At 48.3% G+C, this 22885-nt stretch overlaps 1 protein-coding gene across 2 annotated transcripts in view; it reads left to right on the top strand.

Annotated features, from left to right (window-relative positions):
• The window catches only part of MOSPD2 (motile sperm domain containing 2), an 879929-nt gene that overhangs the window by 349680 nt on the left and 507364 nt on the right, over positions 1-22885 (top strand). The gene's annotated exons all lie outside the window — the stretch shown is intronic.

Here is a 22885-nt window from a genome sequence, read left to right as displayed (position 1 = left end):
GTTGCCTGTTTTGAAAAAGTAGTTGTTACTCAAATTAAATTGTATGCTGATTATGTGGGCCTATTTACAGTCAAAGAATGGCAGACTGCGACATCCATCGTCATAGCACACTAGGGTTTTCTGCAGTCTTTACAAATGGAATATATAGGTAAACCTTTGAGCAGTGTTTCCTTGCTCATCAAATATTGTTACTTGGATTTATACCACGCTCTGCTGCCATTGTCATGACCTGCAGGCACTCTGACTGATGTGAAGGAGGGGGGAGTTAAGTTTGTGCTGAGAGGGACGATGCAAGATAATGGTGGTCAGTCATAATGTAGAATGCAATAATGTAGAAAGTCAAAATGTTGAATTTATTTTTTAGAAAACAATGTCGAAAAACAATGTCAATTTTTTTCTACATTTTTTAGAATTTTTCCGAAACAAATATATATATATATATATATATATATATATATAATTAAAATGTGTTGAGGGTGAGAGGGTGGGGGGGGCAGGCCGGGGGGTGTTGGGTGAGGGGGGTTGAGGGGTGGACCCCCCCCTAGTAAATGATACTCTTCTTGTTTATTTATTTGATAGTGCTAATTGACATTTTTTTCGACATTTTTTTTTCTAAAAATTGACTCTTTTCATTATATGTATAGGTTTTCGACATTATTGTTTTCTACATTTTTTTTTCTACATTTTTGTAAGTCGACATTTTTTTTTCTACATTATGACTATAAACCCAAGATAATATTGCTGTAATGCTGCTGTTTTAATGCGTGCAGAACGTAAGTACCCTGAGCAGTTTGTGTGGGTCTATTTTACTCGTGGTGTTAAGATGTGTTGGCATAGTCTGTGTTTATCTAAGTTGGTTGTTAGAGGCTTAGGGCCTGATTCACAGAAGCGTTTTATACTGGGGCAATCCCATTAGAAAATGCTCTGTGAATCATGCCTTCTGTTTTGTGATGCTTGATGCCTCTTGCGTGTTCAGTTGCCCTATGTGGGTGGCTTAGTTGGTATGCTCGTCTCTGAACGCTGTCTGCACTCCACTCCTGCGACTCACAAACTGACTGTTCGAGAGCTGACATTCTAGTGTGCTGTGCGTCCAACTTGGTCTTCACTACTTTGCCCTGCCTCTTCATGTCTGCCTACAGCTTTCACTCCCTGTCTGCTTCTGGAAGGTTCTCTCCATGCTGCGTTTGGTGCTGTCCTGTTTTCCTTGGATAGTTCTGTGGACAATACATTCCTTGGGAGAGTGATGGAGGCTGCGATTACTCATGGTTCGAAATTGAGGGGAGCTGAGAGGTAGTTGGCTCCTGATTGTAGCCTAGTAGAGCCTGGTTATCCTGGCACCAACAGCTATCGAGAGCTACATTTGGCGCTCCAGAGCAACTGATGCTGAACAAATACAACTATGTGAATGTAACTGTGCGTGTTTGGGACAATCTATAAATACATTTCTGATGCTTGTGAATCTGCTTAGAATCACATGCTGTGCATATAGTCCGAAATCGAGTGGAAATCGCAGAATATTGCATCTTTCTTTTGACGATCGAAAGGGGACGTCGACCTGGGCGTGACTGTTACACTATCCCTGACGTGTAGTGTACCCAAAATTCGTCACACGTCAAGGTCCCTCGGATTGTTTTTTCCGCCAACCTAGTTGGTCGCCTATGCAGAGCTTGCAAGAGTTAATATTGCTTACTTTGTCCCCACGACCTTCTCGACTACTGCCTCGTGGGCTTCCTGCCACCGAAGACATCCTCAACTGCTCGGTGATTGTTGACCTGCTCGACGATTGTTGACCGCGTGGCCTCGGCCCTCCGGCCAGGCCCTTACAGTAGGAAGAGTGGAGCCCCTGGGTTTATTCTTTTATAAGAATATATTTCCTTTCCCACTCTCTTTCTCTTATTGGTCTGGCTGCCGTTACCCACTGCTATCGAGAGGACGCCATAAAAATTTTGCCCATCGTGTAATGGGAAGCTTTCTTCAAAGGACACCCTTTGCCGTTGCAATCAGTGTCTTCCTCGAGACCACGACGAGCGCTCATGCAAATCCTGCAAGCTCGTTCGACCAAAAACATTGAAGGACAGGCGGACTGAACGGTGGGCAGCCTACCTGATGCAGGCCGAAAGCCATTTCCCCCGTCAGTGCCATCACTTCAGACGACGAGGAATGCATCGGCAGCCATGGCACCAAATTGGAGGCCATCGACCTTTCAGATGATCCTTTGGGCTCCCAAACGCCCGTCCTCAGCCCAGACAGACATGCCACTGGCTCTGTTATGGGGAGTTCAACCCCGGCGATGACAAGGGCACCCACGGACCACAAATACCAAAGCACACAATCCCTAAGGCCTCTTCGACAGAATCGTCGAAGAAGCGCACAACGCCAACAGGGCCGTCGAAAACTTTGCCGAAGCACTCCGGACATCGCAGTTCGGAACCCTCCATGCAACCGCCTTTGCAGCATGCGACTATGCTTTCCTCTGGTAAGGGCATTCATCCTAGAAAACATACATCCGTCGACACATGGCACCTAAGGCTTCACCACGACGGCGCCGCCAGGTGAGTCGAGACCTTCAATATCTGCGAAAGTCTTGCGCAGCTACAGAGCACAAGGGCACCCACTCTTGTTGAGAGGAGTATTTTGAAGTCCCCCAGCCTCTCTCGAAGGCCTTATTAGGAAAGCCTCCCCCTACCGTGCAACCTTTTCCCCCTTCTGCATCTTCTCTATGGCTAGGGAGAGATTTGAACAATATATGGACAAAATGGCCCAATTTATTGACTTTTCTGACAGATACATTTGTTATGATCCCAGTAAACAAGCACAGTTCCCATTCAGGCATGCAGGAGAAGCAAGGGACATCACATCAGTCATCCGGTCAAAAGTGGGTACAAGCCTGGTTCAAATGGCATTTGTGCCATTCATAGCATGTGCTCCCATTGTCTTTCATAATGCTTACAGTGGTCTCATACACGAAACATGGCCGCCACCAGGTCCATTGATAACTTACAGCACATTCTTTACTTATTGCAGAGAGCTACTTGAGCCACGCCGCCGCTAGAACGCTAGCTTCGCATCTGCTCTGCTGACAGCGGGTAACACTACATGCGTCTCTCCTCACAGAACGTGTCAAAGGAAAATAACGGAGATTAATTTTCGCAGAAAAACAACGTAATTCCATAGTTACAGTAAAGACTTACCGTACCGAAGTATCTCCGATGCGTTTCTTCAGTCAGCTGTATTTATTCGTAGCCGCATCATCTTCTGTCAGAAGTTCTCACAGCTGCAGCATCTTCAAGCAGCAGTCTTCGTTTGCGGTTGCAGAACCTTCATTCAGAAGTTTCATCAGCAGCCTCCGAAGGTATTTCTTACTCAGTTTTCCAAAAACCTGCAAACAAATAAGGTATTTCATTAACAAACGTACTTAATAGAAATAAGAAAAAAGAAGTATAAATAATTTACGTACCTGAAGTTTCGTCAAGTTTTCACCCCTTAGTTATTACTGCGCTCTCGCCTGAAGGTTGCAATTACTCCTCATAGACGAACTTATGTTTAAGTTTCTTCATTCCGAGTAACGTCTCAGTCATTCCGCAGCAATTAACAATTCCGAGACCATGCAAGAATAAGGGAAAATATTAGAAAGAGAGATCTCTCCAACATAGGGACTATTCAAAATCTAAAAAACTATAGTCTTTTCTCTAAATACTTACCCAAGACAATTCTGGAAAAGCAAAGACATTATAAGACACGAGTTTATTGAACACCTCAGCCTTCCAAGTTTTGAGTTTCTTCATTCCAACGCGCCCTTGCAGAATAACAGGATGGAGAGCTCCACAAAACATACACCCAGGTGAGAAGGGAAAGATTACCAAAAGTACACAGTTATAAAGTAACTTCTCATAAAATAGATATTATAGTAGTTCTATTGTTGTTTACACAGAAAATGAATCCTAAAAGTGCCCAAGTAACAGATCCACTGGTTGAGAAGGCATTATGCTCCCGAGGAGTCCAGGTAAGCGTTACATTACTCCCAAGATACCCAGGGAAGAGGACTCCTGTCCCAATCCTTTATAAACTGCAACAATTCCCTGTCTCTGCACAGGAACACCAGGAGGATATCTTGGATGTCCCAGAGGACCCATCACAGGAGGAGACCTACAAGGATAATCTCTTTGCACAGAACACAGCTGATCAAGACCTAGATTGGGATCAAGATCAGTCAGGTGATCAGGGCCCTTGGCTATCACCAACACATGCCCCAGGCCCGGGGTTCAATTCAGTTTTAAAAAGAGCAGCTGATCATTTCCAGATCGCAACACGAGGCAGCTCCAGACTCTGACTTTGTATAGGATATCCTCAAGGAGAAGCCTCCAACTAGTCAAGCCATCCCCCTACGAGACGCCTAGCCCCCTCTTTGTTGTCACCGTCTTTCACACGGGCGATCAACCCATGGGTCCACCCATCCCCTTCCGACCCACTATACATAAGGGCTCACGCTACCCGGGACTCCCTTGTGGTTGCCATCACTCGGCAAAAGGGCGGGGTACCACTGTCCACGGCAGAAGCCCCTCCAGATAAAGATTGTTAGAAATTTTATGCCCTGGGTAAGCGGGTTACTGCCTCTGTTGCCTGCTCCACTAGGATCGCAAACAATACTACTCTCCAGTCAAGCTGCAGCGATGTCCAATGGGGCCTAGTCCAGGATGGCCTTCAAGAGGTCCCAGAGCCCACCCGATCACGTCTGCTGGCAGTTGTGGCGGAGGGCAGACTGGTTACTCACAACATATTAAAGAACACTCTGGACACTGCTGAGACTGCTGGACGGAGCCTAGCCCAGGGGACTTTACTTAAGAGACACGCCTGGTTGAAGAACTCCAGCTTTAAATCTGAAACTCAGGCCTCCCTTAAAAATAAACCAGTTGAGGACTCAAACCTTTTTGGGAAAGCTGTTGATGACGCCCTGGAGACAGTGAAAAAAGAGCACGAAACATTAAAATTGCTCATTCAGATCACGGCTAAGGCCTTCCACCAGCATGGAGGCTCTAACTTCTGCCGGTCCTTTCGTGGACAGTCTTTCTCCCGCTCTCCCCATGGACAATATGGGCAATATGGAGTACCCCCCTGGTCCTCCGGCCAAGGCTCTTCCAACAACCAATATGAACAGAGAGGTCCTCATGGAGACAAGGGTAGAGGCAGGAACTCTACTACTGGAGGCTCCCCGGCCTCCACCTCAAAGTGACTTGCCTCTTCAGGTCCCCACCCACGCTTCCCCGGTCGGGGGTCGCTTGTCATTCATTCACGCCTGGGAGGGGATCACATAAGACCAGTGGGTGATGAAGACTGTCACCCACGGCTTCTGCATCGAGTTTCATCGACCACATCGATACCACCCACTGAAGAGCAGACAGCTGTCACCAGAACACCTGAGGTTCAGGTCCTTCTGGAAAAGGGCGCCATAGAAGTCGTCCCCATTCACCAGGTAAAAGAGGGTATTTATTCAGTGTTATCCCTTGTACCGAAAAGGATCTCGCCATGCGCCCTGTGTTAGACCTGCGCCCTGCGAACAAGTATGTCAAACCTCAAAAATTCAGGATGACAACACTGCAGGAGGTAATCCCGCTTCTACAGCAGGAGGATTACATGGCCACATTGGACATGAAAGATTGTCATGATGCCTACCCCCAGGCATCCGGACCAAGCCCATCAGCCCCGGGAGCAGGGATCTAGACATTTAGTAAAACCTCAGCAGCCCCGGCTAGGCGCTATCTGTGTTCAGTCCTTCATAGTAGAAATCAGTCCTGGCGCCTAAGGCGCCAGGCTCATAGTCATTACTTACCTCAGGCAGACCATGCTGCAAATGACTCCAATCCAACATGAAGCCTGAAAGGGACTATTTTTTACTCGGGTGTGGTTCTAGGGACTTCTTACCTGGGACTACTTTTGAGGCTATTTAAACCACGCCCGACCAGCAACACACGCTTCACGTTATTCTGCATCCAGCAGCGTAACGCTCACTGTGCCTGCAGCCTGCATACACTCTTCTGCCACGCCCGCCTCGAATCCGGAGCTCCTAAAACAAAGAGGAAAGAAAGGGACAAGGTTAGAAAACTAACTTATTTCTATTCCACACCTGATTCTGGATCTATCTCGTCTCCGGACCTGTAAAGAAAATCATTTCTGCACGCGCAGCACCTCCAGCTGCAGCGCCGCGTCATACTCACCAGTCTTCACAGCATCCTTCGGGTCGGCGCTGCCTCCATCATTTCTTCGCCGAACTTTGGCACCTAGGAGACAAAAGAAAACCACGAGGTGAGCCGAGGGAACCAACAAATATAATTCTTACCACCATAGACTTACCTGATTTACCACCGGAGGCATCCTTTTGTGACTCTCCATATTTTCACGTGCCGCATCTGTAAAGAGAGACAAAACAACGCGTTTTCCACGTGCAACATTTACCGGACAGCGCCGGGTAATACAGACTCTTACCTGCGCGCCACCAACTGCCACAAGAGCATCTTTTCACGAGCCAGCTGCAAGACGAGAAAGGAAGGGGGGAACAAGAGTGAACATCGGACATATTGAACTCTATGAACTTAATACTTACTGGTCCTCACCAGGAACCTCAGAGTCAATACTCTCCGGAACTCTCCCGAGCCTTCAAACCAGTGAAGTAACTGGAATCGACGCGCCCCTGCAAATCCATGCAGGATGGAGAGCTCATCTTTCAAGAATATAAGGAGAATATTTCTACGGGTTAAGCAGACAAGATTAGGAGGGCAGATCCAGTCCGTCATCGCTGCACTACGCATTACGTGGGTGGAGACCGCAGCTGTCCGGGTCCGACCAACGCCCCTGTGGGAGCCAGGTGAGCGTAACAAAGATGGATACTTTCATATTTCAATGTTGCCAGCGCACAGAAAGTACCTCTGGTTCATGATGGAGAATCTCCCCTTCGGCATTGCCTCAGCACCACAGGTATTCACAATGGTACTGGCGGTAGTAGCTGCTAATCTGTGAAGGCAGTCCATCCCAGCCTATGCTTACCTCGACGACATAACAGGGGATTCGTACAGAACATGCCAAACAAATACACAGAATACGGTAAACTTTTTCTCTTCGACCTGGGCTCTATCAACGAGAAGTCCAGCCTAGACCCCAATCAAGTCAAACAGTTTCAGGGGGCTCTAATTAAGACCAAAGACAGCCTCATCTTTCCCTCCAATGAGAGGGTCCAAAGCATGCTGTTCCAGATCCCTCACTATTTAGCCAGTCACCAGGTGACCATACGCAAGGCCATGCGACTGTTGGAGATGATGGCTTCCTGCGTCTACCTAGTTCCTCACGCTCGTCTGCGCATGCACCCCATGCAAGAGTGGCTCTCGGGCCAATTGTGTCCGGCCAGCGGCCAATGGGACGATCTAGTGATTGTCTCGGCAGCCCTAGTTCGGTCTCTGCAGTGGTGGTCAAGGGAAAACCTTCTGCAGGGGAAAACCTTCACCACCCCTGCAGTAGAAACCACTCTCACCACTGATGGGGGTGGTGGGCTCACCTCCTTCAACAGATGGCGTACAGCGTCTGGTCCCCAGCAGTAGCATTCAACCACATCAACTTGTTGGAACTGCTAGCGGTGTTCAAGGCCCTGAAAACCTTCCAGACATACCCTCAGGGGAAGACCGTTCTAGTCCTCACGGACAGTACTACGGCCATGTATTGATTAAACAAAAAATGGGGCACTCATTCTCTAGGGCTATCCAAACTGTCCCAGAACATATGAAAGTGGGCTCTCAAACACATGTTCCTCCTTTCACAACACGTTCCAGGGGAACTCGGTCTTCTGGCTGACATACTCAGTAGAGACTTCCCCCTACCCGTAGTGCATGAGTGGCGGCTACAAGAGCACATTGTACTCAACGTCATCGCAGATTGGGACTTCCCAGAGATCAAACTGTTTGCCACTCTGGAGAACGCCCAATGCCCAGGTTACGCCTCCAGGTTCCCTCAGAACCACTCCAAGGGGAACAGTCTTTGGATAACATGTTGCAGGAAATCTGTCTGCGCTTTTTCCCCCGATTCTCCTGCTCAACAGAATAGTGCACAAGAACCAGTCATGATGATTCTGGTGGCCCCTATGTTGGGCCCACCAGCCTTGTTTCTCCCATCTCATGGCAATGTTAGTCTCCCCTCCCAGGAAGCTGCCATGCCTGTACAACATTCTGTCTCAAGACCAGGGGGAAACACCTCATCCTTGCCCACAAACTCTCAATTTAGCAGCCTGGCTCCTAAGGTCATAGTTTGGCCACCTCCTGCTCCCTCAGAGATGACATACTCAGAGAAGCTCGGAAACCCAACACCAGACATTGCTACTCCAGCAAATGGAAGCATCTTGTCATCTGATGTAATGACCAGGGCATACATCCTATTGAATGCTCACCTAAAGATACCGTCCTGTACCTAACCCACCTGTTAGATTCAGGACTGGTTTTCAATTCTCTAAAGTTCCACTTAGCCACGCTTTCAGCGTACACCACGTCCCAGAGCAAGGTTTCATGGTGGAAAATTCCTGTAATTAAAGCCTTCATCCCCCAATTTCCAACGCAGCACCCGGGTGGGACCTGAATAATGTTCTTACCAGACTAACGGGGCCTCCCTTTGAACCAATGCACAAGGCTAGCCTTAAAGCACTCGCCTACAAGACCGCCTTCCTGGTGGCGATCCCCTCTATAAGGAGAGTTAGTAAACTGCAGGCCATTTCAGTACAGGACCCATTCGTCACGATTCACAAAGACAAGGTAGTTTTGCGCACACACCCTTGCTTTGTGCCTAAATTTATCTCAAAGTTCCATGTAAACCAGTCCATAGAACTACCCACCTTTTTCCAGAGCCCCACTAACGTGGCGGAAAAAAAGAATCCACACACTGGATGTAGGGAGAGCGGTTATCTATTATCTGGAAAAGACGAAGCCACTAAGGAAAACAAACCAGTTCTTTGTTTCAGTGCCAGCTGGTAGAGAAGGGGACCCTATCTCTAAATCAGCTATCTCCAAGTGGATTGTAAACTGCATCACACTATGTTACACTCTTGCCAAGAGAGATCTACCCTTCACGCCTAGAGCACACTCTACTCGGGGCACAGGGGCTACCACAGCGTTCTTTGCAAATGTTCCTCTTGATTCCATGTGCAAAGCAGCAACCTGGAGTTGTGTCCACACCTCACAAGCATCTGAAGACCTGCCTTTCAGGACATGAGAGTAGCGTGGAGTGTGAATACCTCCGTCCCTAAGCAACCAACAGTGAGATACAAGATACTCGTTGTTCGAAGATTAGGGCCACAGGTGGCGAGAACAGGAACACCAGGTCCTCCAAGTGGCTGCTGAAAGGAAAATGGGCAGGTTGAGCATCTGGTCAATATAAGTCTCACTGCAGGAAGCAAATATGAGTGGGCACCACGGGAGCATTCATTTGTTTGATATCTTTAAATGTCTCTGATGTGATGAGTCTTCAAAGAAATTAGGTTCTGTGTACAGGAGCCGGCTGAAAAAGGTTTGGAGACACCCAAGCCCAAAAAACAGTGGAAGCAAAAAGATTAGGTGGAATACCCAATCATACAGCAGCTGTATGCAATTAGTGTGAACATTAGGGATAACTCATACAAAATTCAAATAGTAGTAGTTTTTAAATGTTGGTTTTATCTGTCAAACCAAAGTTTTCAAAAAGAAGTAACAAGTAGTCACTAATATTATTCTTACTTTCTTTTTGAAAACTTTGGTTTGACAGATAAAACCAACATTTAAAAACTACTACTATTTGAATTTTTTATGAGTTATCCCTAATGTTCACACTAATTGCATACGGCGAATTGCAACTTACGTAAAACCCATACTGGGACTCCAGAGAGCGGCTGTATGATTGGGTATTCCACCTAATCTTTTTGCTTCCACAATATAAGTCTCACTACCACAATCTGAGATACCACAATGCACCTACCGGTGGATGGGAGCCTGGCCAGAGTAGTGGAAAGTAATGAACTTGGGGTCCTCAATATAGTCCCTGTTCTCCGGGTGAGCTTGGGTAAGTGGACAGCAAAGGGAGTTGGTCGTGAAGAGCCCAGTCAGCTCACCGGCAGCACCTGAGTAGATCTAGTAGCAATCCGGAAGTCCAGACTTTCTGAGGCACGTGATCCCAAATACAGCCGTCCAGAAATCACTAGGGATCCAATGCACAATCCGTGAAACAGTCTGTGGCCGTAGGTAAACAAGAACGTACTAAGACAAAGCAGAAAGGGGCTAGGCAGTAACAATCCAGGTAACAAAGTCTGTGGTCCTAAACCAAAAGGTCTGTTCGAAATGCAACGTAGCCAGAAGGGAGAAGCAAAGCAATCCAAAAGGAACAAAGTCTGTGGTCAAAGTAACAAAGAGCAAGGTCCAACGATGCAGAACGCCAAACGCTGTGATTACAGCTGAGAAGTACTGAATGCATGGAAGCTGGCGTTTTTATGCCGTTGCTACGTGGTCACGTGATCACGGTCCGTGCGTCACGTGATGGAGCAGCATTGTTCGTTGTCTTGGATGTGGCCATGGACGCGAAGCATTCCACGGCGGTACGTCAGATGATCCTTTGCCTGGGGTGGGGCTCCTGAGGAGTCTCGCCACAACGGGCCCCCGCTGGACTGCCCTTCGCGCATACAAGTGCCATGGAAGTTGCCACGGGGGAGCTCCTGTCCGAAATCCTGGCTGCACCATCCCATACCTCCGGTGCTGCAGGTGAGTGACAGGACGCCCACAGGGCAATGTGGTATGCTTCTTAGTGAGGGGCCGGGACTGGGATACAGAAAGCCTACAAGAAGGGGTTAGTGAGGGTGAAGACATGTGCATGACAGAACCCCCACCCCAAGGGCCCATGACCCTGTGGGCTAGACGGATTGTCCCGATGGAAATGCGAGACAAGGAGGGGAGCATGAACAGCAGAAGCGGGCTCCCAGAACCTCTCCTCGGGACCATACCCCAACCAGTCAATGAGGTAGAACAAGCGACCTCCGATGACACAAGAACCCAAAATGGCATTGACCTCATACTCCACAGAATCACCCTGCACCATCAGAGTAGGTGGCAATATCAGTCTCGTGGCATCGAGAAAATGCTCGAGTAGGGAAGTGTGGAAGACTGGGTGAACACGCCAGGAAGTTGGAAGGGAAAGACGGAATGCCACTGGGTTTATAACCCTGATCATTTTGTAGGGACCCACAAATCTTGGAAGCATTTTACGCCAACCAGGCAGATGCAAATGTCTGGTGGACAACCAGACCTTGTCTCCTATTGCATACTCGGGGGCTGAGGCGTGCCTTTTGTTAACACGCTCCTCATCAGCTCCTGGGCTTCATGCAGGTGTGTGTATCTGTGAATGTGCCAACAACGGGTCCCTAATGCAACCAGAAGCGGCAGGGGTCTGTGAGACTGATGGAACAGGGAAGGGAAGGGAAGGGAAGGGTGCTTGGGTGTTGGCCATATAGGGCATAGAATGGAGAAAAGCCTGTGGAGGAATGAGAGGCATTGTTGTAGGCGAATTCTGCAAGATGCACCACCTGGTACCAGGAGTGTTGGTTCTGTAGGGAGAGGCAGCGTAAGTATTGTTCCATAACCTGGTTTACCCGTTCGGTTTGCTCATCGGTTTCCGGATGATATGCGGAAGAGAACCGGGCATCGATTCCGAGTAAACGGGTTAAAGACCGCCAGAACTTGGATGTGAACTGAGAGCCCCGGTCGGAAACGACAACAGAGGGTAACCCAACAAAACAGAAAACCTCCCGGAAAAACATTCCTGCTAATTGAGGGGCTGTGGGAATGCCTGAACAAGGCATAAAACGTGCCATCTTAGTGAAGGAGTCAACCACTACAGTGGTTGACACCATACGGTATGAAACCCATAAGCTCTAGGTAAGTCCGTGACAAAGTCCATCATGAGTGTGTGCCATGGCCTGGGTGGTACGGGTAATGGCTGAAGCAAGCCCAGAGGACTTAATTTTCTGTTTTTGCATTGTGCACATACAGAGCAAGTGTTGACATATGATTTTACGTCTCTGTACATCGAAGGCCACCAACACCAGCGTTGCAGTAGAGCCAAAGTGCGTTTCTGTCTGGGGTGTGCAGGGATGGGGGTATCATGGAACCATTCTAAGGCCTGATTATCTTCCTACTTCGGACATGCGTAAAGCTTCTCTTGAAAAAAGGGTAAACCGTCATGTACCAGTAAACCCCATTCAGTCAGTTGTTCTGGGTGATGGGACACCAGCTGCAGATGGAGGACAACATATCGGGTGATGGTGTACAGAGACAGATGACATGCTTTTTGTTAAGTAGTGTGTCAGGGTATATCGGAAGGGAAACACCCCTCGGAGAACGGGACAAGGCATCGGCTTTACCATGCGTGCTGCCAGGTCTATGCTTGATGACGAAATCGTAGGCAGAGAAGAACAAGTGCCAACGGACTTGTCTGCTATTGGCGCATTTCATTGATGCCAGATCTTGCAGATTCTGATGGTCGGAATACACAGTGATTTGGTGAGCGGCTCCCAGGAGATTGTCTCCACACCTGGAAAGACTCCTTTATCGCCAATAACTCTTTTTTTGGTGATCGTGTAGTGTATCTCTGCTGTTGTAAACTTGCGCGAATGATAGGCTACAGGGTTTAATTGGCCTGTGGTCGTGCAGGTTTGGGAAAGGACTAGTCCCATAGCGAATGAAGAAGCGTCAGCTTCCACAATGAAGGGTGCTTCTGGATTCGAATGCTGTAGGATAGGGGCTGATGTGAAAGCTGCTTTCAGGGTCTCGAACGCCTCCTGTTGTACCGACGTCCAGACAAAAGGGACCCGTGGACTGGTGAGAGAGGTGAGCAGAGCCGTGATAGAGGAAAAACCAGAAATGAAGCGCCTGTAGAAGTTGGCAAAACCAAGAAAGGACTGAAGGGCCTTTACTGAGGTAGGGACCGGCCAGTCCAGAACTCCTTGAATCTTAGAGGTGTTCATGGCTAAACCCCCTGGAGTTATATGAAAGCCAAGAAGTCAACTTGATCAACATGAAACAAACACTTCTCAAGCTTCGCAAACAGGGCATGGTTACGGAGCCGAGTAAGCACTTCTCGAACATGAATCACATGTTCTTGCATGGACGGGGAGAAAACCAATATATCGTCCAGATAGACGACGACGAACACGTCCATGATGTCGCTGAAGATATAATTCATAAACCTTTGGAACGTGGCAGGGGCGTTACATAGGCCGAACGGCATAACCAGGTATTCGTACAACCCATAACTGGTACAAAAAGCTGTCTTCCATTCATCCCCCTTGCGTACCCGGATCAGGTTGTAAGCACCCCTGAGATCTAGCCTGGTGTACACAGAGGCATGGGTCAATCGGTCTAATAAGGGACCAATGAGAGGTATTGGATAGTGGTCCTTAATCGTTATGGCGTTCAGTCGCCTGTAGTCGATACACGGATGAAGATCCCCTTCACGTTTCGGGAAAAAGAAGATAGGACTATCTGCAGGTGAAGCAGAAGGCCTGATGTGACCAAGGCGTAAGGCTGTTTGTATGTATTCCTTAAGAGCCAGATCCTCCGTGAGGGATAAAGAATAAATCCTCCCCAAAGGTATGTTTGCGTCGGGTAAGAGATCTATCGGGCGGTCATAGGGCCTATGGGGTAGGAGGACCTCTGCACATCCCTTATCAAACACCTCTTGGAAATCAAGGTTTTCTGTTGGAATCCCTGTTGCGATTGTTCCCACTACATGCTGGGGTAGATCGACATCCATAGATGGTGACTCGTTAAGCGTGAGCTGTGCCATGGCTCCAAGTACTCGGGGATGGCGAATCAGTACAGTCAGAATGTGTGAGACAGAAGGATTGACAATGGGCGGACTCAAAGAACAATCGATCTGAAGTCCCGTCAATAACTGGGTTATGGGTACGTAACCATGGTATTCCAAGAATGAGTCCGTATTGAGGTGTGGCTATTAAGTTGAAAGTAATAGATTCTGTATGTGTGTCTTGGATAACTAGTGACAATCGAGCCGTTTGTTGTCTGATGGGCCCCGAGATGACGGAATTACCGTCTACCGCTTGTACTGGCTCTGGTCTGTTCTTGTTAAGCAATGGTAAATTGAGTGTGGTGGCCAAAGTGATATCTATGTAATTGCCGGTAGCCCCAGAATCGATAACTGGGTGGACAGGATGTTTGATGTCAGGAGCAAAGAACAGGCTGGCCTGAATTGCAATGGGTTTTGTGGCTCCATAGACGAAGGGGGTCGGAACCTGGCCCGTCCGTGCCCCTGGGTCTAGGGACGGGCCTTCGGAAAACCCTGTGTTTTGAGCTTAGGACAGCGAGGACATTCTTTGACATAGTGTCTGTTAAGGCTGCAATAGAAGCAAGCGTTGGCAGTCCTCCTTCGCTCTCTTTCTATGGCCGTGATTGGGCTACGAACCCCGCCTATTTGCATGGACTCTCCTGATGATTCGTTCACGGAAAGGGACCGAGTAGGGGCAATACAGGTCTCTGCCTTACGTTCAGAGCGTCGGGCATCAACCTGTAAGGTCAGATCCACAAGTTTGTGGTATTGGACGGGTAAAGAAGGGACCAAAGCAAGAGCATCCTTCATGGTGTCATTCAGGCCTTTGTAAAAAACCACGTCCTCCTTAACTTCGGGCCAAGCCGTTTCGACAGCCAACTGTTTATATCGAGTGATATATTCAAGGAGTGACGTTTTGCCATGTGATAAGTTGAGGAGCTCAAGGTCCCGGGATTGTGCCTTGTGCCGAATGTCAAAGACCTTGGTCATCTCTGCCACCAGAAGATCAAAATCGTAAAGAACGGGCTGTTGTTTTCAAGCAATGGATTGGCCCAGGTGGCAGCGATACCGCCCAGATGTGATAAAGTAAAGGCTGCCTTGGTGGTAGCATCTGGGAATGCTTGTGGTCTGCACAGGAAGTGCAGTTTGCACTGGTTTAGAAATGTACGGAACTTGCCGGGGTCTCCCTAAAACTTTTCGGGAGCAGCCAGTGGAAATGGAGTGGGAACATTAAACCTGTGTTGGGGCAGGAGGAGAATTTGCCTGAGAAGCACTGGGTTCTGGTTGTGGATCAAACTCTGGGTCCGCCGGTAGGGCATAGCGTTCACACTGTATTGTGTCTAGGTGTTGATGGATCGCGGCTGTGGCGGCCGCCATGTCCGCTCGTAATACAGAAATGGCTTGGACTAGAGCAGCCACAGGGTCCGCGGCGGAGGGATCCATACTCCAGACTAATGAAGGCTTCTCAGTCTGTCAGGACTTGATATTAGCGTGGAGTATGAATACCTCCGTCCCTAAGCAACCAACAGTGAGATACAAGATACTTGCTGTTCAAGGATTAGGGCCACAGGTGGCGAGAACAGGAACACCAGGGCCTCCAAGTGGCTGCTGAAAGGAAAATGGGCAGGTTAAGCAACTGGTCAATATAAGTCTCACTACCACAATCTGAGTTACCACAATGCACCTACCGGTGGATGGAAGCCTGGCCAGAGTAATGGAAAGTAATGGACTGGGGGTCCTCAATAGTCCCTGTTCTCTGGGTGAGCTTGGGTAAGTGGACAGCAAAGGGAGTTGGTCGTGAAGAGCCCAGTCAGCTCACCGGCAGCACCTAAGTAGATGTAGTAGCAATCCGGAAGTCCGGACTTTCTGAGGCACGTGATCCCAAATACAGCATTCCAGAAATTACCAGGGATCCAATGCACAATCTGTGAAACAATCTGTGGCCGTAGGTAAACAAGAATGGACAAAGACAAAGCAGAAAGGGGCTAGGCAGTAACAATCCAGGTAACGAAGTCTGTGGTTATAAGCCAAAAGGTCAGTTCGAAATGCAACGTAGCCAGAAGGGAGAAGCAAAGCAATCCAAAAGGAACGAAGTCCGTGGTCAAAGTAACAAAGAGCAAGGTCCAACGATGCGGAACGCCAAACGCCGTGATTACAGCTGAGAAGCACTGAATGCATGGAAGCCGGCGTTTTTATGCTGTTGCTACGCGGTCACGTGATCACGGTCCGTGCGTCACATGATGGAGCAGCATTGTTCGTTGTCATGGATGTGGACATGGACGCAAAGCATTCCGCGGCGGTACGTCAGATGATCCTTTGCCTGGGATGGGGCTCCTGAGGAGTCTCGCCGCAACGGGCCCCCGCTGGACCGCCCCTCGCGCATACAAGCGCCATGGAAGCTGCCACAGACAAGCTCCTGTCTGAAATCCTGGCTGCACCCTCCCAAACCTCTTGTGCTACAGTTGAGCGACAGGACGCCCACTGAGGAATGTGGTCTGCTTCTTAGTTAGGGGCCAGGACCGGGATACAGAAAGCCTACAAGAAGGGGTTAGTGAGGGTGAAGACATGTGCATGACACTGCATTACTCAACGTAATAGCATTTCTGATGATTGTATCTGCTTAGGTTCACATGCGCCCACCCTTCCTCACATCGTGGAGTAGACGGAACATAGACCTCTTACACCTTCTCTCTTCTGTACTCGCTCACGCTGACTATAAGGCTCCCTCATGGCAGAAAAAACACAACCAGAGGGCCCTCGACGCATTAGGGATTTTGGGTACACTACACGCCACATTAGGGATATTGTTACAGTCACGCCCATGTCAACGTCCCTTTCGATCTTCGAAAGGAAGATGCAATACGGTGAGTAATGCATGTCATTAGGACATCTCTATACAGCTTTTAGAGCTTTAATGGTAATAAATAATGGACAACATTATATATTTGCATCTTATGTAGAAGTTAGGTTTGGGGAATGCTATGTACTGGCTCCTCATTCCCTAGTGGTAGCTCTTAGTCACTGGGTAATGAGGGATACCCAGGAGCCACTTTTAACTCCTGCTTATTCAATCTGAATTTTGAACCCTGTACAATTTTGCAATGCTTCAAATGCCCTTTTGTAGGTTGACCCTCTCTCTCATGGAGCTCTACTGTCACTGCAATGAGTACAGACACTCGATCCCCGGGTTTCCTTTTTGAAAGCAGGGGAAGTATGGAGGATGTATTCCTCCCCATATGATCCTATGGGAGCCTCTTGGGTTATATGGGTTATAGAAGCATACCATGGTGTTCTTTTAGCCTTCTGGGCCTTAGCTGGGCACACCCTCCTATAGTTTTTCTTGTGTCCTTGGTTGCCTTACTTGAATCCGGTCCAGGTTTTCACTTAGACCCACTGATGAATTCTGGGAGCGGTAGCGCTTTCTCACATTATTTCACCTACTGACCTGCAAAGTTGGCAATGGCGTACTCTATACTGGAGCTCTGGCTATCATGTGAACCATGCCACGGTTTGCTGCTATGAGGTGGGGAAGCTGCTTAGGTGACAGAGGGTTTCAGGCTCAACCTGCTAGGCGCCCTGGATCCCAGGAGGGAAAAGCCTCACACCATATATACAATAACAATCTTCTTTGACTAAAGCCAACGCGGAGAGTGAATTAAGTAGCATTGTACCATTGCACCAAATTAGTATCATGTTTTGCCAGGTAACCCCCTTAGTTTATACACCAGCCTCTCATGTTTCGTGCTGGTTCAGTACATATTAAAGCCTGCTTGCCATTCCACCAGGTGGGTTGTATGTTCATTTGTCGACCGTGTTTTTTTCGATGGGTTTTTTGCCGATTTCTTTTTTGTCTCAAACATGTATCGAAAAATGTATTTTTAATTTTTGGGGGGTTCCCTCCACATCACCCCCTCCCCTATTAATTGTACACTATTTCCATCCCCCCTTCCCCTTTATATACCCTTACCCCAATGACATGTTCACCCCTATTCCCCGGGGGTCCTCTGTTCAGGTGGCCAGGGAAGGGCTATCGCTTTTGGATCCTGACCCTGGGGGGTGGACAAGCGAGGGAGGATCACCTGGATGGAGTGTCTCTGGGGACTGGGGAGGAGGTGCCAATGGTATCCCCCCCCCCCCTTTTTTGACAATTACCCATCCTTTCCCCCCACCCCCTGCCTTTGTAGGCTACTGTGACTGTGATCCTGTTTTTCCCCTTGACAAAATACAAAAAACTGAGATGAGGAAGGCACAACCTACAGTCTTTGAAGGTCAGGCGTGTCCCGGTGATTGGCCTTATGAGAGTCAAGCCAGTGAAGCCAAAACTCGCACCTGAAGCCTGTTAGGGAGGACCAAGTGTATAAAATATGGAGCTACTGGCAGAAAGTGTTCAGCAGCAAGGAGAGCAACAGGGAGTCCAGCAGGGGATACCTTGTTGAATGGAGGTTGCTGTCGGACTAGGAAGAGCAGCAAGGACTACAACAAGGAGGCTGCGTGGCTGACCCCAGCAGGGTATCCCTGGTTGTTTGCGAGTGTATAAGTAGCAGCTGAAAGCTGTGTCCAGTCCGAGGGTGTCCAAGAGCGAGTAAGATGTCGAGTGGCCGGATGTCTGCGCAGGGGTGTTCGCAGAGTGGCCAGGAAGCCAGACAGAGGGACTGCAGGGAGCTGCATCTGTGAGCAGTCCCTGTGCTTCCCAGGAAAGACTGCTCAGTACCCTGTCTACAAGCGCCAGCCCAGGGTTGTCAAAGGGGCCGGTGGAGAAGCCCTGTCTTCATGAGAAGAAACAAGGGTGCCGCGTTTGAGACGCGCACGCCACTGAGTTTCAGAGATAAAGTGAAACCCCACGTGCGTCTAAAATGGACGCAATTTGTGACTGTGATCGTATATGGCAGGCTGAGAAGCATGGAGCTGAAAGCAAATGCATGGCCGGTACAGAAGGTGAATGACAGTGTGAATGCTATGACTCCCGGAACTGTTGAGAAGAAGTTGGCTGCCGAGGGGAGCTATTGAAGTGGGAGCTAAATACAAAAAGGCTATAAAAGCAACCACGCAGATGGAACGAATTTACCAGAAAGAAGGGGAAGCTAAGGGCAAGAACAGGGCGACTAGTTGCGTGATCCAAAACTGCACCAAGACAAGAAAATTCAAGACCAGCAAAAAACACTCTAAAGCCTACAATAAAGATAAAGAGAGCCACTGGTTGTGTGACCTGTGTCAGGTGGGCTGTGGTGTCAAAAAGAGCGCCAAGAACAGGAGGGGCTGCAACCAAGGTATTGACAAGTGATTAAACCTGTGAAGAGAACTTTGTGTTGAATGGAACTTGCAGCGTGGGGAAAGGAACCCTGAACACATTTGTGAACTTGTATGTTGAAAAGAACTAGGTGTTTGGGGAAGGGAACCGTAAGCACTCTTGCAAACTTTTTTTTTTACCAGAACGTGCAGTTTGGGGAAGGGAGCCTCGAACCCTTGGTGAACTTTGATATTGAACTAAACTGCCTGAAACCCAGAGAGTGAAGTCAGCAGAAGATATACGTACCCTTTTGTTATGAATAAGAACCTGGAGCTCCCTATTGCTCCAGACTTTGTTGACCACCTTTTTAGTTGAACTATCCCGTCACTATTAGTTTCTTCTTAGTTGTGAGAGCAAGCATAGGTTTAGACACAGACAGATCTTTTTGTTTGGACATTCTGACTTTGGCAATTCTTAGTTTATTTAGGCAGGGAAATGCTGCCATAGTGATAGGGCCAGATAGGCATTCATCGCAACCTATTATCTTGAATACAGGCTTTCATTGTGTCTCCTCTGTGTCTCTCTTGATACCATGTCGGTCTCACACCACAACCCCCTATATTTTTTTATTGGTGTTTTAAAAAGAGAATGTCAAAAAACCCATTGAAAAAAACATTGTTGATGAATGAACATCATACCCCAAGGGTAGGTAGTTCTGCTGCTTTCCAAAGCCTACCTACATCTCTTTTGGCAATAAAAAGGCTAGTGGCGATAACAGCGTATTGGATCGAGTGAAGCGTAATTTTATTCATAAAATGTATTCCTATATAACATAAAGTCTCATCTCTGTTGTACATTTGGGCTCATGGGCCAGTTGTTGTCCTCCTGGCCCGTGCCGCTGCCTTCTTCCCACGACTTTGTGACAACGTGCATGGTCTTGTCTTCTTCCTGTTGTATGCTTCTTTCTTCCTTAGGGGTGGGTGGAATCCGGTGAAGAAAAACAGTCTCCTGCCTTTGCAGGATGACTTTGCTTGCGCTCCGTTCGGAGTGCTAATCAGGCTGGAAAGCAGCTCCCCTTGGCCCTCCTTCTATGCGTAAAACATGGCCAGAGGCCATGCATATTGCCATAGCTTCGGAGACTATGCCGGCCGGCTCGCACCGACAGGTTCTCCAGCATGGCGTCCGGCATGGATTCACATGCTCATGAATATTCCCAGTCGTCGGGCTGTGAATCCTCGGTAAAGAAAAAATCAGTTTGTTTCACTTCTGAACTGTCTTTCTTCTAACAACCAATCACTGGTCTCTGGGTCATACTGCCCCCAGCCAATGACTGCCCTCTACATAAGCCCCTCCTCTGGCAGCCATCTTCAGATTTCTACTGCACGTTCAAGTGTTGGGGAGTCCTCGTGCTATAGCACTCAAGATTTTACTGCGTTTTGCTAAATTTTTTAGGTCAATCGAGCCTCATACTCCATCGATCCACCTTCTGATTAACGGATTCTATGACAAGACCGGAGGCAAGCATTATGCTTAACTTCTTTAATTACTGCTAACCACAGCTTTTTAAATCTTTCTTTTGTTTCAATGTATATATATATATTTTTTTTTATAACTCGTATAAAGAACAGAAAAAATGAAACATCATAGCCTTAACGCGGCTAAACTACATCCCCTTGAGGCTCTTCAATATGGTAGTCCAATAGCCTCTCTCTCACTGTCCAATCAGGCAATCCCTTCTACTATAAGTCACTGCCTCTCTGGGTCCCTTCCTCTTCTTTTTTGCTGCACCACAGATAAGTGACATCAATTCTAGCATTACCTTGCTATGCTGTGTTTTTATGATACTTAATTGTCGAAACGCTAAGTTTATATATCGTAAAGCGCGCACGTACCATTAGCGCAAAAGTATTAGCATTCGAGTTCGAAACGCACGCGTTCATTTCGCGGACAAGTTAGACTTTCAGGACGGCTGACTGCCGAGCCCGCGAGTGATCTCTCTCGCTTTAGGGCTCGGCCAGTCAGCCGCGAACGAACACCGACGGAGAAAAAGAGTATCGCAGGCAACGCATAGTACGCGGTAAACCCCACTCCTTCTAGAAACAAGGGAAGCGCGCGCATGCGCATTACTGTATTCCTCTCACAGAGTTTTGTTCTCGCACAGAGAAAGCCAACAGCAATTCTACGCTCCTGTTCTTCGCTCCCGAGCGCGCAAAACTCGTTAATTTGTTAGCGGGTCACCTGCGCACATCAGAGGCATTCAAGGCAAAGAGAATAGTTTCAAAAAAAAGAAAACGAAAATATATTTTTCTGTTGCCAGCAACAAAAGAGGAGCTACAGTTCCCAACCTGATAGCCAGCCATCCTCTGTGAGGCACACATAATACCATGGCGTACAGCATGGATAACGAGGCTTGGAGTGAAGGGAGCGACAGAGAACCAGAGCAAGAGGTGGAATACATAGGAGAAGATAGACCTTTCCTACAGCTTCAAGAAAGTGCTAGGCGACTCATTGGTTCAAGCCGTAGCACTAGGAGTAAAGCCTCTACAAGACAGGTTATTGGTCCTGGAAGAAATACTGGGCAAAAAAGCTGGCACGCTCGACGACCCCGGTGAGGGAACCGCCACACAAGAGCCTCTGAGACAAAGTGAGAAGGGGAAGAAAGTGGCCCGGAAGAGGAAACACTCTTCTACTCCCCCGGGCTCAGATACAGGGAAGGATAAGTCCCTAGAGGTGGCTGATGCTTTCAATAGGCTGAAAAGCGCCTTCCTTACAAAGACAGCCTTGCCCAACCTCGTACCCCCTAGCCCAGGGGCGACAAATATAGGGGATACCTTATCATCCTCAGAGCATTCGGATCAGGAAAAGGGAGAGGAGGATGATCCGAGCATAAGCAAAGTGAGCGTAGTCTCGCAGAAGAGTACAAACGAGCCTAAAGCCAGCGGTGTGGAGGCCCCTCTGGATGAAGAAGACATGTCAGACATGTTTGAACCTGACACAATAAGGCACCCCAGATCAACTGACTGGACCCCATCACCAAGAGTAGCCCTGTATATGTCCCAGAAAATGAGAAAACCTATGGAGAAAGATATTAGATTCAGACTTAAAGCTGAGTGTCCGAGACCAGAGCTGACAGGGAAAGTAGCAGAGACTCCCGAGCTCGACGTAAAAATGCTAACCTTCATAACGAAAGCAGGAAAGGACACCAGAAAAGGCATGGATAGGGCATGGAAGACGTGCCAGTATAAACTGTTAGACCTAGCTGGACCCATAGCAAAGATAATGGATTTAGCCGAGAGAGCTAAAGACACTGGGGAGCCAGTCGACCCACTTATATTAGCAGGATGGGCGCAAAGAGCAGTCTGCATGCTGGGTAACGCAAACTGCGCAATATCTTCAGAGCGACACAGATCGGCTTTACTGAAGATTGATAACAAACTAGGAGACCTGGCGTCTTACGAAGCCGGGGAAAGCGCCCAAGGGCTCCTGTTCGGTGACACATTTGTGAAAGAAATGAACAGATTCGTCAGAACATATACAGCGCTGGAGAAAGCGCAAGCCTCCATTAGGAAGGTATTCCCGGGGAGAGTTTTTTCAGGGGCCGGTCGATCTAGAGGCCGCTTGACCGGCCGATTCAATAACAGAAGAGCACAAGGCCCCAGAGCCCAGTATTGGGAGACCCGACAACAAGACTCCTTTTTCCCGAACAGAGGACGAGGTTCTCGGGGACGTCGGGGACGTGGATATTACCGTCAACAGAACAATAACTCAGGTGAGAGAACGCGCAGCGACCTATCCTCCTGTGGGGGGCAGGACAATGCTTTTTTT

Source organism: Ambystoma mexicanum, chromosome 7p (genome assembly GCF_040938575.1).
Source record: "Ambystoma mexicanum isolate Mex_15411 chromosome 7p, UKY_AmexF1_1, whole genome shotgun sequence".
In the NCBI taxonomy this organism is placed as follows: Eukaryota; Metazoa; Chordata; class Amphibia; order Caudata; family Ambystomatidae; genus Ambystoma; species Ambystoma mexicanum.
This window is presented reverse-complemented; position numbering and strand designations above follow the sequence as displayed.